This window comes from Gopherus flavomarginatus, chromosome 20 (genome assembly GCF_025201925.1).
Source record: "Gopherus flavomarginatus isolate rGopFla2 chromosome 20, rGopFla2.mat.asm, whole genome shotgun sequence".
In the NCBI taxonomy this organism is placed as follows: domain Eukaryota; kingdom Metazoa; phylum Chordata; order Testudines; family Testudinidae; genus Gopherus; species Gopherus flavomarginatus.
The window spans coordinates 2149410-2159563 of NC_066636.1; positions in this window are offsets into that span (position 1 = coordinate 2149410).

Consider the following 10154-nt stretch of genomic DNA (forward strand, 5'->3'; position numbering starts at 1 on the left):
TCTAGAAAGCATCGCAGGATGGTGTAAGTTACCCAAAATGACAAATCTGCCTCGACTGACATGCCAACCAATGGTAACCCACTGAGGATACGTTTTGTTCTTGTCATGCAATCAGCTTTAGCCTTGACCAGCAGATTCAACGTAATATCCTTTGATATTTCTTCAGTTAGAGGGGACCTTACCATAGCTTTCAAGTCTGCGATAGGCTTCCCAGTCATCTTGGCAAGGTAAACCAGCAGTTGTCATCCAAGTCAAAAGTCTTGCGATAATTTGCCATGCAGCCCATCAACTGGGGAATGTCACAAACGACAGGGAGACCTGGGATAGGAATGGCAGAGATGGTGCAGGACACCAGGGCTTGTTTCCAGACCTCTCCCTGCAGGGTTTTCCTCTTCGTTTCTAGGATGGGTCCGGACATCCTGGGCAGGGAAAGAAGGAAAACATGGAAGTTATAATCCAGGCCCCCATTTGCCACTATACGCTCAGAGGTCGAATCACATTTCCCATGATGCACCATGATTTCCCCTCTTGGGAAGGGACAGAGGCAGAACATCACCAGTTGGCTCTATTGTGATTTCAAAGACGCAAACCTTAGCTGTGTATTGATCATCTTTGAAACCCAGGATGGCATTGACGAAGGACAATTTCCCAGCACCCGATTCCTCCGTGATCGTGATGTCGAGGCTGGTCTTTTTTGATAGCTCCAGGGATTCCTGCACTTTGGAAGCTGCTGCTGAAAGGTTTCCTCTGTCGATGGCTGCTTGTAGCTCTTCAAGATCCTCCTTGGACATAGCAGGGAGCTTAAAATCCAAATCCTGTGATCTACCAGCAAATATGGCAGGTGCAGAGTCCTGCACCTAGGAAGGAAGAATCCCATCCACCGCTACAGACTACGGACCGACTGGCTAAGCAACAGTTCTACAGAAAAAGACCTAGGGGTTACAGTGGACGAGAAGCCGGCTATCAGTCAGCAGTGTGTCCTTATTGCCAAGAAGGCCAATGGCATATTGGGCTGCAGTGACACCAGGTGGCCAGTGAGAGTAACACATAGAGTGTATCCTCCCACCTACCTCTCGCCATCCCTCGTAACTAGGTGTGTGTGTGTGTGTGTCTGTGTGTGTGTGTGTGTTTCCCAGGAAGCATCAGTGACTGGTGGGAATATGTCCCTGCTCTTTGTCCAGGTTTCCTGCTGTCCAGACTCCCTCTGACCACCACTTTTCTAAAGCCATCAGGAACAGGGCTTTTGTCCTACAGCCCTCACAAGATCCCCAAGGACAGGAGATGTGAATGAGGACAAGGGGCTGCAGGGGTCTTGGCCCCTCTGGGTATTTTTCCTGGAGAAGCCTCATTGTGCAGAACCCAATTTCTCTGGACTGAGCTGACTCTTGTCTCTTCAGAGAAAAGGGCGAGTGACTTGATTGACATTTAAAGACTGGCTCAACTCCTGTCTCAAGGCAAGGTCAAGCAACCAGTTGGGAGGGGCGAGAGGAATCAGGGGGAGGTAAAACACTAAAGATCAGAGAAATGCCTGCCCATGAACTCTCCCTCTTACCTCTCCCATGGGGTACAAAAGAGGTGGGATGAAGACACCAGACCAACTACCGCCAGAACAGAACATGACCATACGTTATAAGGGGTGGGACCCTGGACGTGCATTTCAGCTATAATGATGCCTGCTGAGGAGAGGGGGGAATGGGACACTGGGACACAAGGATCTGCAGCATCAGAGTTATGGGAAACATGCCTGCTGGAACTAACTGCAATAAACATGACATTGCCTGCACTTCGGATTTCTGGTCTTCTGCTTTCAAGAGTCACTCAATGAAATTAATAGATGGCAGGTTTGAAACAAACCTAAGGAAGTACTACTTCACACAACACACTGTCAACCTGTGCATCGTGTTACCACGGGATGTCGCAAAGGAAAACACTATAATTGGGTTCAAAAAGATTTAGATAAGTTCCTATGGATTAGGCCCCTCATTGGCTATTAGCCAAGATGGTCAGGGATGCAACCCTGTGCTCTGGGTGTGTCTAAGACTCTGACTTCCAGAAGCTGAGACTGGACAACGGGATGGATCACTCCAATCGTCCTGTTCTGTCTCATTCCCTCTAAAGCATCTGGCCCTGGCCACTGTCGGAAGACAGGGCTGGATGGACTTTTGATCTGACCCAGTCTGGCTATTGTTCCTGTGTGGGCCTGTCTGGCCCAGGGTGGTGTATCACTACAGCAGATCATCACTTCTGCAGTCGCCCTCTCTTTCAGAGACTGCGCAGCGCAAGGTAGATCTCATACACGTCACAGGTGCAAGCTCACAATGCCGACCTGTGGAGCCACTCCCAGATGGGACCTATCTAGGACTTTGAAAGTCACTGCTACTACTACCTCATGACTGTGAAACTGGGGTGTGGGCATTTCTATACTCCCTGTCCCCGCTCCAGCCCCTTTAAACTGGGGGAAAGGGCCCCAGAGTGGTATAAAGGATTGCTAAAGGCCCCAGATCGGCTGGGGGAAGATTTCCCTGGAACAGGAACTCCAGAAGACAGCCACTGTCCTTTGCAGGACCCGTCACAAGCTCTGGTGTAGGGGCATGGTGGATGTGGGCTTGGGGGAGGAAGAGACATGGCTAAAGCAGAAAACACTTTTGAGATTCCAGGCAGCTCTGTGGCCAACAGGCAGTGAGATACCAAATGCCATAACTCTGACAAGCCCTCAGGACTTTTCTATGTGACCCCTGGGGCCACAGCGTGTCCTAGAACAGGGGAGGTGCAACGGTGGGTTAACGCTACCGGTGCTCCGGGGCTGGGAGTTCTGTGGTGACCAAGAAGGGGGCACTTGGTCTAGCATGAGGCCTGTTAAAGGAACTGGGCAGTTTTAGAAATGTCGAATTGGTGAATCCTGAATGGAATAAAAGGGCAAAAAAACCCAAACAATCTGTTTGCCAATTCCAGCGTTCTTGCTGGGACTTTTACCCTCCAATTATTGACCTGAACTCTCAGCCTCGGCTTCACCTCAGTGAATGTATGGTCTAGGACTGTCTCAAGTTTTAAATAGCCCTCTCTAGCTTGTGACTCAGGACAGGGTGGCGACATCCCCTTCATGCTGATTGACTGAGGTTCACATGAGAGGAGCCTCACGTGAAATTAGAGCTTTATCAGCTTGATATTGGCCTTGGGCACTGTGCCTCATGCTGAGAGTCTGTGTTGTATTTCTATCCTTGAATTTTCCTTCTCACTCACCTCTGGGTCTTTTCCCTGTTTCTCCACATCCTTTCTATAGATTGGTGACCAAAACTGGACACCGTCCTCCAGCTGAGGCTGAAGCAGTGCCAAGTAGAGCGGAGCACTGTTATCAGCTCCTGTGACTTGCATGCTAGGCCTCTGTTAATGCTACCTAAAATTGAATTTCCTTCTTTTGCAACATCCCCGCAGAAGGAGCAGCCTTGGAGAGAGAAGGACTGGCTGCATGGTAATTAGAAAGGGATACCTTGGACAGAGCAGTGCTGGGAAGGGCAGGAGGAGCTGGGGAGCTCCAGCCTGGTGAACTCTTAGGCCAAGGACCTGAGACAGGAGGTACTAGTGCTGCAGAGGTGTAGCCAGGGCAGGAATAGGCAGCAGGTCCAACCCTCTTGCTGATGATGAGTGGCCACTTCAGACTCCAGTTTGCCCCTGAGGAATGAGGCTAGATGCAGACTGGCAGTGGGTCACTGAGGAGAGATGGGATTAGAGGATTGGGGTTCCCCAGGGAGGGGAGGACCCCAGAGTGTGGGGGCACTGCATGGGGCAGTACTCAAGAGAAAGGGCACCATGGGCCAGGAGGGACACAGGGTCTGCAGGGGTGTGGTGGAGCCCCATTCCTCCTCATAGTGTATTTATGTATATAGTGTATTCTCCAAATGCGTGTATTGGAGAAGCAGAGATATCTGGCCATAGTCTGGGTCTGTGTTTAAGTCTCTAACTCCCAGCTTTCCTGTAAAGGAGGCACTTCCAACATGGAGACATTAAATTCAAATTCAATGCGAGTTTATTCAGTTATAAAACTACATCTGTAAGATTAATAATTCTGAAGATGGAAGCAATTAACACAAGGATTACTGAGCCAGGCGAGATGTGGACATGCTCGGTATTGAATGTGGCACACTTTATGACCCATGTGTTATAGAGTCTGGTCACTCACGTGAGTCAATCAAGCAAGAGATCATCTGATACAAACAGCAATAGAGTTTGCGATATAGTAAAGCCACAGGGCCAGATTCAGAGACACATGTGCAGCCCTCATTGGAAAAAGGTGTAAAATCAGCACCAAGAACTCAAATCGCAGCTCTGCAGAGAAATGGTAATTTCCGCTGAGATATTTTAACCATAAAGTCTCTGAAATGGGTTTAGCAGCACGCAAACCTATCTCAGCTAACCATGAAGTGATGATTAGAGGGTAACTCTCTCTCCAGCTGCAGAAATGTAGGGATATTTAGACCCAGTTATTCCAATCATCCAGGAGTTTCTTATAAAGTCCCTGAATCAGAGGAGGATGCTTATTCTATAGACCTGTACTATCTCAAGTTGAGGGAGAAATTCAGTATTAAGCCTGTGTGAGTTCATAACCATAAAACCGTGATGCATGCAATTGTGCGAGTGGCTGTGCACAGAATCATGAAGAACTGCCTGAGAGTGAAACAAAATGAGGATTGTCCTGGGTGCACCATAGATGCTCCCAGTCAGAGTCATCATGACTGTGTGTACTGGTCTTTAGATGATGTGAACTGTAAAATTAAAGAAATTAGCTATAGTTTGTATCTGGAGAGTGTGTTAAATATCATCATCATGCTGGGATACATGCTGCAGTGGGTCTGTTTAATCCAGGAATATTTATCTCTAGGGGCAGAATTGATGGACAAAGTGACAGAGACTGAGGACCCAAATAGCGTTTTAGATGAAATCATCAAACTGACAGATAAATGTTTAATGTGAAATATTGAACATCTTCTTCGTTCAGCAAATTACAAAATCTTGCCAAGAAAAAACATTAACTGTTAGAGCATGTTTTGGGAACAAAACAGGCTGTGTTGTAAAATAAAATGTCAGTTGAAAATAACTGTGTGAAGCATGCTTTTATGAAGTTCAAGGAGTGTGGGGTTTGTCAAAAGGGAAGTAGGTTGCTCCCATTGTATATCTGCATTTAGGTTACAGTTTGTCAACAACAAGAAGAGGTATATGAGCGACCTGTTCCTCTAACAAAGGCCCCCTCACCCCATCCAGCCCTGGCGCTTGTGCACGAGGTATATAGGCTGTTGGGGCATCTGAACCATTGCAAAGCAGCCCCAGAATCCCTCTTAAATCAAACCATCTTCCGCTTCGACAGGACCTTTACATTCCCCCCCCCCCGTCCCCCCGCCGCTCCCCAGGCCCTCTGCATTAGGACTTAATCATGACCCTCTGATTTCAACAGTGTCTCAGGTCTCTCCTCTGCTGGTTCATGTTAGCTAATGTTGTACAGCATCTAGGGTTACACTTTGCAAAAAAGTGTTTTATAAAAACAAAACCAAAAAAAATATTCTCTAGGGGCTTAGACAAGATCAACACAATTGTAGTTGTAATTGTTGCTTTGCAGACCCTGCTTCAAAGTATCTTTAAGTTTGTTTTTGTTCATATTTCATTATACCTCATAAAGTGGGAAAGTGCTTCTGAGCAACAACTGCTTGCTCGTGCTAAAGCATAACAACTAACAAAGAATGTCTGCCTACAAAACTGTTTCACTAAAAGAGTTATTAACATTCCCCCTAAAACTCAGGGCACCTTTCTTACTCCCAGGCCTTGAGCTCTGTGGCTTTTTAAAAAAATTGTTTGTCCTGGGTTTAGATTTTAAAAAACATTTAAAAAGAAGAAAGTGGAGGGAGGGGGGAGTAGGAAGATGTGAGGGGGTGACAGACTCCTTATCTCTGGCAATAAACAGCTAACTTCTTTTACATACGCTATTTTTTCTTTTGTTTTTTTGCATAAATCCAAACTTTAAAAAGCAATCTTATTTGGGTTGTTTTGGGCTAATTTTGTTTTTTTTATTAAAACACATTTGTAAACTCCCCTCAGTTGCCAGTTTTCACATTCTTACCCAGTTGGTGTTTTGGCACTTTAAAAACACTATTTTTAAAAGGACAGGCTAATATCTTAAGCCTTTTTAGTTCACTAAACTTCTACAAAATATCCCTAAGAGGGGCCTGGTTTTGTTACAGCTCAGGCAATACTGATTTTTCATGTTAAACTTTAAAAAAAAGAAACAAACATAATGCTTCAAACAGGCCTCACTGCATACAGAATAGCCTTTAAAAAGGTCATGTTATATTACAGCTCAGTCAATGCTGCATTTTCATGTTAATTGTTTAAAAAAAACTCTTATTATAATGAAACACTGCATGTTTAGCAAGTGTTAAAAGTATGGGGGAAAAGTCAAGGGGTGAGGGGTTCTTCAGTTAGGCTATCTCTGAGCTTCATGCAGTCACAAAGCCTTGGGTTTTGTCTTTTACAATCAGTAAATGGAATAAAATACTTGTTAGAACTTTCACAAAGTGTCTTTCAATGCAATCTCACCATTTGTTAAAACTTTAACAGCATTTAAAAAGTTAGGAGAGAAGTCTGTGTAAAAAACCAAGCAAACGGAAGGCGTGACCCTAGAGCCTTGCTAAGGCAGACTATAGTGCGTGGGTCACTGGCTAGCCTAATTAGTCCTATCTGTTTTTAACATGTAGAGAAAGCCACAGCTCCAGCCTATGATGTATTATTTTAATATAAATCTATAGACCCAAAACAAACACAGAAGCTTGTACCTGTGTCTCAGCACACGGGTTGCAAACATTTTAAAACAAAGACATTCTGATAATGCAACAGAAAAAAATCATCCTTAAATCTAAAAGTCCTAAGAAAATGAAAGCATGGATTTGTTAAAAAGTGGGGAGGAAAACTTCTCTCTGATCCACTGGATTACAGAATAAAAGGAATATAAACTAGCTGTTACTAAGGGTATGTCTACACTACAAAATTAGGTTGATTTAACATAAGTCGATTTTTTAGAAATCGATTTGATACAGTCGATTGTGTGTCCTCACTTAAGACCATTAAGTCAGCTGTGCGCGTCCACAGTACCAAGGCTAGTGTCGACTTTCCCACAGTTCCCGCAGTCTCCACTGGAGATTGGAATTCTGGGTTGAGCTCCCAATGCCTGATGGGTCAAAAACATTGTTGCGCGTGGTTCCGGGTACATGTCGTCAGGCCCCCCCCCCACCCATGAAAGCAATGGCAAAACATCATTTTTCGCCTTTTTTCCTGAGGTACTCATGCAGACGCCATACCACGGCAAGCATGGAGCCCGTTCAGCTCACCATCACCGTACGTCTCCTGGGTGCTGCTGGCAGACGCAGTACTGCAGTGCTGCACAGCAGCAGCTCCTTGCGTTTGCAAGTTAGCAAAGATGGTTAGCAATCATACTATGCTGGTGTCTCCTGGTTGCTCCTGGCCAACGCTGTGTCTTCATATAGGCTTGTCTTTTCAAGTGATTATAAAGAGCTTTATTCCTTTACAAAACTTACTATAACTTGCTTTTGTTAAAAAAGTAGGGGAAGAAGTAGCCTTCTTATCTCTGATCCACTGACTCACATCCTGTTTTTGCTAACAGTGGTTTTGCAGCAGCTTCAAATTGTCCTCACTCAAAAATTACCAATGTTAGTCTAAAACATAGGCGGAAAACTTTTAAAAACTGTTTGTTAATAAGAGCTTATGATTTTAACCTTTATTAAAGCACCTATGCAGAAGTGTTATATGGTGGGGGCAAATGCTTTGGGATCTGTTGTTTTTAGATAAGAATAAGGCAGTTAAAGGGGGGCCATGAGGAGAGGGGAGGGAGATGGCTCTTGTTTAAAAATCTTGGGCCTATAGGATTGGTTCAGGAAAATGTATTCTATGATGCAGCTGTAGAGCAGCATCTGATTGGTCCGATCCAAAGATGGAGATAAAAAACCTGAGGAGTTGTGAGTGTTGGAAGCTTCCTCGTTCCCCAGGAACAGCCACAAGAGTAAGATCTCTTTCTCTGATTCAACCATGACCTTTTCTTGCCCTGTTCTCACTTCTAACCTATCTTTATATGTTTCTCTTTTATTTCACTCTTTTTAAATGTTCTTTTCTTAACCTACCCTTATATTTAATATTTTAAATGCTTCTTTATTAACTAGCCGAAAATCCTTCTTTTCTTCAGCAGTTTGCCTCTATTCTTCCAAAGTAACCCTTTAAAAAATAAAATCATTATTTTTCCTTAAGGTCTTTCAATCTGTTTTCAACCTTTTTCTCTAAACAATCAACCAAATGTATCAGAGCACCAGCACGCCACATTCCCCCTATTCAAACATAAAAAATATGGCCAATGGTGCCAAACCTCAACACCAGCGGAAATGGGAATGGAGAGCAGGACATAAATCCTAAAGGGGGCATGGAAACTTGTCCAAAAATACATGGTTATGGATACTATATAGGTATATACTACTCACCTGCTTTGCGTTGGTGTGAATGAGTTTGCAAGGTACAGGCAATGGAGAATATTTCATCACTCAAACAGCCCTGGCTGATTTGCAGGGAGCTTCATGAAAGTCTCAGGAAATGATTTGCAACCTGTGCTCCTGGGAACGGAACACAACAGGCTGAGCTGCCCCTTTCCCAGAAATGGGAGGAAGCCAGGAAGCAGGGCTGGCTCTGAGCCACCAACCTGCAAACAAAATTCCTACAGCCCTTAACTCTTGTGTAAGGGGACTGTTATCCCCTTACTAACACTCAGTGGGGGTGTTTTGGTCGCTAGCTCCCAGTACCAAAAGGGGAAGGGTCCAGGGGAAATCAGGACCCTGAGATTGACAGTCCCCACGGGCGACAGGGAGAGGCCAACGCTCCAGGTCAGCTTGAATGACAGGATGGGCAAGCTAATGAGGGAGTCAGGAGGCTAGGGGGGTCCCATCCCCCATGTGAGCTGGAGTTGCCTGGGTCAGACAGAATTGGGCTGAGCTAAGGAGAGAGCAGGGGCCCAAGCTGAGCTAGGGAGCAGCGCTGGGCCAGATCCAGAGGGGCCAGAAAAACAGCCCAGGAAGCAGGTCAGAGTTGGAAGCAGAGCAAGAGACAGCCCAGGGAGGGCAGATCCTGTGCTGGAAGCAGAGCTGCAGCCACAGAGCCAGGTGTGGTGAGCAACCGGGGCCACCCAAAGGGGGACCCTGGTCAAAGGGCCCAGCGCAGAAAGACAGCGCCAGCCAAGGGTCCTTGCAGGCTAGGCTGGGAGGGGGACCTTAACCTGATGGGGGGCTGACACTGGGAAGAAGGGTCCCACCACCCAAAGCCCAGAGGTGTGTGGCCACCACCATTGCAAGTGTCCAACCCGCAGCGTCCCTGCAGCACAGTCAGACTGTGAAGTGCCCTGATGTCCAGAGACACTGTTTGTGATGTTCCCTGCCACAGAGCAACGTGATGTGTTTCCCTTTAACCTTGTTTCCTTATTTGTTTTTAAATTAATTGTTGATTAAATAACTTGTATTTGCTTTAAGTTGTATGAAATGATCAGGGTCAGGGAGGTGCCCAGTGCAGAGAGAGCACCCCGGAGACCACAGCAGGGTTGAGGGTCGAGCCCCCCAGAAATCCTGGGCCCAGCCTTGTCAGGGTTACAAGGACTCTGCCGGACAGGAGAGTGGAAGGGGAGTCCTCAAGGTCAGGGAGGCCTCTGGATAAAGGAAGTGTGAGGGAGGACTCAGATCCTTCCGCTCGCCCACTTCGCCGGGGTAGTTCAGAAGCCAAGAAAGTTCCCCACAATAGCAGGACCATCCCCTGCTTACACTTGCAAGGCAGTACAGGCGAGGGCCTGGCAGGAGCAGCCTTTTAGCGGCAACCATCCAACAGCAGCTCAAAAGCTTGTCTCTTTCCCCAGTAGAAGTTTGTCCAGTAAGAGATATTAGCTCTCCCACCTTGTCTCTCTCAAACGTTAGGTAAGCCGGGGGGTGGTCCCACTGTTGTGGGGAACTTTCCTGGCTTCTGCATTGTCCTGGCGGTGTCAGATAGTGAAAGGATCTGAGTCCTCGCTCCAGCTCCCGGTACCTGGAGGCCGGCCTGCCCTCGGGGGTTCCCCTTCTGCCCTCCCGCAC